Source organism: Gallus gallus, chromosome 3 (genome assembly GCF_016699485.2).
Source record: "Gallus gallus isolate bGalGal1 chromosome 3, bGalGal1.mat.broiler.GRCg7b, whole genome shotgun sequence".
Classification (NCBI taxonomy): domain Eukaryota; kingdom Metazoa; phylum Chordata; class Aves; order Galliformes; family Phasianidae; genus Gallus; species Gallus gallus.
This window is the reverse complement of record NC_052534.1, coordinates 97,333,361-97,340,556: the sequence shown is the minus strand read 5'-3', so window position 1 is coordinate 97,340,556 and position 7,196 is coordinate 97,333,361.

The following is a 7,196-nucleotide window of genomic DNA, read 5'->3' as shown; positions in this document are numbered from 1 at the left end:
GCAGCAGATGACATCCATCCATCAGGTGGGTACTGTGCAAGGGCACCATGGCCACCCTGGGCTTGTTCTAGCTTTCTTCTTTGTATGCTTGTGCATTGTATAAAGATCCTGCTAAAGCCCATACAATGCATATATTATGAACATGTGGCATAATGTAAATACGACTGTGACTACAGTCAAAGCTGACTTTGGCTCATTTGTATTCCTCTCAGTCATACTAATTCCGTGCTTCTGAAATATTTCATCTCACTAGGTCCAGCCGATCCTGGTTTGAAAGGGCTGATCCTCAAGTGTAGTCATACTGTAATCTCCAAAACTATTTCTCTCCTTTTGATCGCTTCAAAAAGAAAATTTAAGCATTGGTAACTACTTGTATATGTACTATTCTATATAGAAGCCTTTGCTTTAATATGCTGTTTACACTCAAAAATATTTCCAGAATATTTCATTCTAATGTCAGTTTAGCTTAATTATACAGATGTACCAAACCAGGGCCACAACGCTGTCACATATCAAACTTCCCACTTGAGCAGGTTTTAAACCTTAATCAAGTACCTTGATTTGCTGCATGTTTACAAGTTAAATTAATCAATAGCTTCTAATAACATTTACAGCAGGAGAGATAATGTGACTTATATGTGCTTTAGCTTTCAGCGGATCAGATTTTTTTCTACATCTCTCACTCTCACTCAGCATCTCAGGGCTGATGAGGTCTAGTTGTTCTGTGAATATCAAGCTCATAGGTCTCCATGTGCTATTTATTGAGTCCAGAAATAAGTACTGGTGTGGCAGAAGAAATATCTTGCAAATTATATGGGACAGAAATTGCAGGTGGATTGAGTATCCCTCTGAAGGTGTTGAATAGCACTTTCATAAGCACAGAAAGTTGCGCCTTAGGAGGGGAAGATGGCTGCACCTGGAACCTTATATGCAAGCCTTATATTCTCCTATAATATTCTCTTATGTTGTGTTTCTACTCATCTGAGTAACATGAAAAATATATTTTTTAAATATATCTTTATCTATCTGAAGTGCATTATAGTAAGGTTATAATATATTAGTGTGAGATGATCCCTGTACAGCAGTTTTGAGATAACTATATAGGTAATGGTTCCAGCATGGGTTCCTCATTAACTAGTTTCTGATCACCTTTTGACCTATTCAATGGCTTTATCTTTAAACCAGAAAAACATTATAGTTTTGCCAAAGAAGTGTTCCACTGGTCATTACATTGCTTCTCAGCTGCTCTTTTTCACTTTCCTCATAAAATTAAGCCTTATTTTTGCTTTTTTTCATCCTCTTACTTGGGACCCATATCAGTCCTTACTTATCTAACCAAAGGAAGAAATATGAGCGCAGTATAAGCTCTTGCCTTCACTTTCTGGACAATCTTGTTCTATTCTAGGATTTTCCAAGTTGTTACACTTTTCTGTTTTTTTCTTTGCCAAGGTGCTTGTTCCTAGGTCCAAATTGGTCAACTTCAGTTGACTTCTTCTCACTCTTGGGCAGTTTATTATTTCTAGTTTATTCTCCTCAGAGTAGCTGCTATTCTTACCTCTTACTGTTTCTGCAATGGCCAAGTTTCAGTATACTAGTTGTGAGAAATTGCGATCAAGCAGAAACAGAGGAATCTTGCTGGCTGTTTTCCATCTAGAGAATTTAAATATTTTGTTTTTCTGAATTCTGTAAGAAAAAAATAGTCTATTTAATTTTACCTTTTAAATGTATTGTTCTTTTTAACCAGTAATTCTAGTCTATATACAGGTTTTGATGAAGTTCCTTTCTTTATTCTCCTTCTTTCTTACTAGTTAATCATGTGATGATTCTCTTACCTATTCACCCAAACTGTCTCTTTGTTTGCCCTTCTATTTCCCAGGGTCAAAAGCATTACAAAAGAAATAGATCTTGTGCAGGACTAAAATTCAGCTCCGGTGAGACAGTTTTCCCCATGGGACAAAGCACTGCTATATTTCATCCTTCACTAGATGCACTCTGCCTACAAAACCAAGTTGAAGTGGTATGTGTCGCACTGCTTCACTTTAAACACTGAATGCAAGTGAAACATCTCTCTCCTCAAACCTCTTCTAAAGAGGTGGGAGCATACTGTTGAATGGGGTGGGGAAGATTTATATCCGTGTATGAAGGTTCACATTTATTGTTTATAAAACACATGTTCTGAGATGTGACATCATTTTTACAAATCTGAAAAATTCATTATGCTACCTTCTACCTCTGTATTTAAGAGAAAAGGAATAACATTTCCTGCAGAATGTTTCAGACAGAAATTGATATTTCTAGTTTCTTTCTTTTTTTCCTTAATTTATTCCAGCACATGCAGGATGTTCCCACCAGGATTCTCTTTGTGAGCTATAGGACCACGAGACTGGAGGTAAAAACTATGTTTCCTTTCATCATTTTGCTCAGCCAGAAAGTGGTAAATTGCAGGCTTGGTACTCTCTGGACAGGTTTCTTCTAGTCCCATTTCATCTGTCAGTGATTTGTCCATATTCTATAGCTTTTGTTTTCTTGTATATTTACTGTTATATTATAAAACATTTGTAGTGCATCATGCCTATTTTTGTAATTAGGTTTTTTATGCATTTATACACATAAACTGTTTTTATGCTTACTTATGACTTTGAATCCACCTGAAAGGATTAAATTTCCTCTGTGCCAGTTGTTAAGACATTATGATTTTTAAAGCTTGGAATCATAGCTAATTTTGAACAAAATAAAAGAAAATGCTATGATTTCCTCAGCTATAGCCATATTTCTGAACCATTTCAAAACAGAATACAATGGGCTTGAAATATGATCCTTCTGAGAGCAGTGTAGAGATACAGGATTTTTCCTGAGCACATAAGATTGAATTTGATTTAATGTTATAAGCCCTTGAAAGTCTGTAACTTTGATTGTGAAAAGGAGTATGCTCCCTTCATGTGCATCTAATTGACTCAGTGGACTTTGTCTACTGATTTCAGCAGGCTTTCTGTTATAAGCAGATTTATTCATGTGAGACTAATAGGGTGCTAGATGAGAGTTTTCAGAGTGGGTGATTTTAAAATCATGTTACCAAACAACAATGAAGTGGAAGTAGTTCAAATGAAATCAAAGTGTGAAAAATAAAATAGCTGATATGCTCATTCACTCCAAATTGAACAAATTAATTTTGTATAATTTTGAATAGCCACTACTTAAACTTAGGTACATGTTTAATGAACATAATGAACTTCCAAACTTCAGTCTTATCTGACTGATAATAATTCAAGATCTATTCAGTGAAGTATTCTGCAGTCACAGTGGAGCTGCATAGGTGGAAGAAAGGTCAAATGTTAACCTCACATTTTCTCATGAAACAGTAGCCTAGAATAGTCTGTGCTTTTCCTCCAAGAAAAGATCTTTCTCAATAGTATTTATTTCTTTCACTTGTTAAAAAAAAAAAAAAAAAAAGAAATGTTATTTGATAAAATGTAGATTGTACAGTGGAGATATCCACATCTGAGACAAGTGTATGGCCACTTGTATGGCCAATGGGAACAACTGGCACTTGTGAAGTGCAAAAGTATATTACAGATAAGATCAACTGCATAGCAGGACTTTCTTGTGTTCACTCTCTCCAAAGGAGATCTGGATCTCCAGGTCAGATGTGTGTATTACAGGCACATGAAATTGCATGGGTTCAGTTCTAGCATTTCACTGTCACCTCAAATAGCATTATTAGTGTCGTATTAGGACAGTATGTCAATGTACCATATTGATGTATCAATATGATGCCATATTAATGTATGAAATGCCCTAGTTTGGGCACTTCTTATAGAGCTTTTGTATTCTTCATTTATGATCTAACCCTTGTTCAAAATGTTCTTTTCTAGCTTTTTTTCTATTATTACTGATGTCCACCTGCATTAGTAACATAAATTCTTAGAAATACTTTCGAGAAGAGTTTTAAAAGATAAGATATATTTTGTTTTACTTCAGTGAGTAGACTTTTCGAAGTATTTACACAAAGCTTCTGTGGTAATTTGCAAAAGATGAAAATAAAGGGATATCTTGAAGGAAACAGAAAAGCACTGAACATTGACTGTACAAATGGATGAAACCGTATTAATCAGTAGGGAATTTAAGCAAGCACAGAATCTATTGATTTCATAATGATCTACTGAAAAGTTTGTTCCCCTTCTTGCTTAAAGAGGAAAGATATTCCTACTGTTCAACAACATAAGAGCAATTTTTTGAGGCTCTTCACCGTTTAAAGGTTGATTGGTTTTTCAAGCTGTGCCCACTCATTGATCCCAGCTTTGAAACATGGCAGTAAATAAAAATTCCTGGTCAAAACGTTTCTCTTGATGAGACACTTATTCACTTCAAAGGAAATTATTTGCAAATGCCATGTTCCAAATAAGTGTACCTTAACTGTGATTGGGCTTTGGAAGAGGAGGAATGAAACTTTTCTGTTTGAGAAGTACATTGGCTTACGCACAGTTTTACCAACTGTGTAACAGCTTTTACAAAATTCCACTTACCCAACACTTCTGAAGTTTTTAAATTGTTTTGGGGGATGAACTAAGAAAGCCTGTCCAGTGCTATTTTTGCCAACCATTTTATACCTTCATCTTTTGCACAGGAAGAAACGTGCCAAAAGCAATGGATGTGCTCAAGTTTATACATAAACAAGGAACTATTCCAAACCTAGGATCTTGGGCTGCAGAAACCCAGCACTGAACAAATTTCAGACTCAGGCTGTCAGTTCTGGATTATGTTTAAGGATGTCTACATGTACATGAATCCTACACTGTTACAATTCCAGAAATATAGTTGAATGTTTAATATGCAAAACTCTTGACATAGTACGGAAATAACTTGCATGTCAGATTTTCTTTTTCCCCACCAGTGGCATAGAGGCCTTCTTCACTGACAAGCCTATTTTACACAAAATTCAAAGAGCAAACAATGAAACACTTGCGGAAATACCTGATTGATGGAGATGATTTTGCGAGGTTCTGTTCATGCCCACTTCCAGTGTAGAGATTTTGAAAACCTTGAAAACACTCTTGTTTGACCTAATGGTATTGATATGCTAGCATGGAAAAAAAAACTATACCTAAGTAGCAGTATGTTCATTTCACTGTACTTTTATGTTGTACATTAGAATAACATAGAATGGCTTGATTTGGAAGAGATCTTACAAATCATCTAGTTTAAACTTCCTGATATGGACAGAACTGCCACCCACCAGATCAGATTGCCCAGGTCACCATCCAACCTGGACTTGAACACCTGCAAGGATAGGGCATCCGTAACTTCCCTGGGTGATCAATTCCAGTGCTTAACCACCCTCTGAGTAAACAACTTCCTACTAAAAACTAACTTAAATTTCACTTCTTTTAGCTTAAAACCATTCTTCCCTGACCTGTCACTATTAGACTAATTAAAAAGTTGGTCTCCCTCCTGTTTGTAAGCTCACTTCAAGTACTGGAAAGCCATAATGAGATTGCTGTGGAGCCTTCTCTTCTCTAGGTTAAGCAAGCTCAGTTCCCCCAACCAACTGGTTCCCACCCCCCAACTGGAGAAGTGCTCCAGCCCTCTGATCATCTTCATGACCATCCTCTGGACCCACTCCAAAATTCCCATGCCTTCCATGTACTGGAGGCCCAGGCCTGGATGCAAAACTCCGGATGGGGCCTCTTTAGGGCAGAGTAGTGGAGGACAGTCACCTCCCACACCCTGCTGGCCACCCCTCTTTTGATGCAGCTGAGGACACAGTGCATACTGCTAGCTTGCACCAAGTTTTTCATCCATCAGAACCCCCAAGTTCTTCTTTGCAGGGCTGCTGTCAAATTCTTCTCCCAGTCTGTATGTATATTTGGGATTGTCCTCACCCCAGTTCAGCACTTTGCACTTGGCATTGTTGAAACTCACTTTATTCACATGTGCCCACTTCTCAACTTTGTTCAGGTCCCTTTTGATGTCATTCCTTCCATTTGTCATGCCAACTGCACCACTCCGGGTAATCTGCAAACTTGCTGAGTGTGCACTTCATCCCACTGTCAAAGTCATTGATAGAGATGTTGAGGAGCACAAGTCCCATAACAGACCCATGGGGATATCACTGATAACCAGCCTTATAATCTGAAACCGTTGACCACAAACCCCTGGCTGTGGACATCCAGCCAATTCCTCCTCCAGAGAATATCCCACCCTTCAAATCCATATCTCTCTAATTTAGAGATAAGGACATAATGTGTGACTGAGTCAAAGGGCTTACACAGGTCCAGGTAAATTAGGTCATTAGTTTGTCTCCTCCTGTTGACTAATGCTGTTACTCCACTGTGGAAGGCTGCCAGATTGGTCAGGCATAATTTATCCTTTGTGAAGTTGTGCTGACTTATCAGATCACCTCCTTGTCAAGAGGAGAAAGAAATTCAAGGATCAGTTCCTGAGATACTACTGATAAGGGTGGAAAGCTTTGTGGAGTCGAAGAAACAAAGTCAGAGCACCACTTGCTTAGGTGATTCAAAGGACATTATGTGTCCCAATCAGGAATTTCAATTTCACTGAAAATATTTCTTCCTTAAAAAAAACCTAAAGATTCTTTTTCATCCTACAGTTCAATATATTTAATTTTGATCCTATCTTCACAGGAGCTTCACTTTCTCTTTTTTCTCATTTTGTTGGTATAAACAAAAAACGACTTGATTATATTTAATACAGATATATTTTTAATAATACTTATGCTTCATTTTTATTTCTAGATTTCTACTTTTATTAATGTTTTAATTTCTGTTGTGAGGTGGAATTAAGCTTGACTTCTATAATTTCTCACTCTTTCCACTACTTTCTTGACTCCATGAGATAGATTTGTTGCTGATAAGTCCCTATTTCTATTCCATTAAACTCTTAGTTTGTTTCAAGTGTGCTTGTGGTGTTCATTAATCCATATTAACATCAAAGTCAATACATTCATTACATTCTACAAGTCTCATCAATTTAGTAGTAATAAATAGTAGCTGAAACTAGTATTCTGTTTCAAATACATTTAGGTCTTTTGGCTAACATCTAATAGATGTCTCAAAGGAATCCTTTCTTGGGGCTCTCATAAATCCCCTCCAATAGAGGAATCCATCTAAAGTTAATATTTTCATCAAAAGTCTTAGATTTTTGGGCCAAAACACAGCTACTTGTCATGTACTCACTCA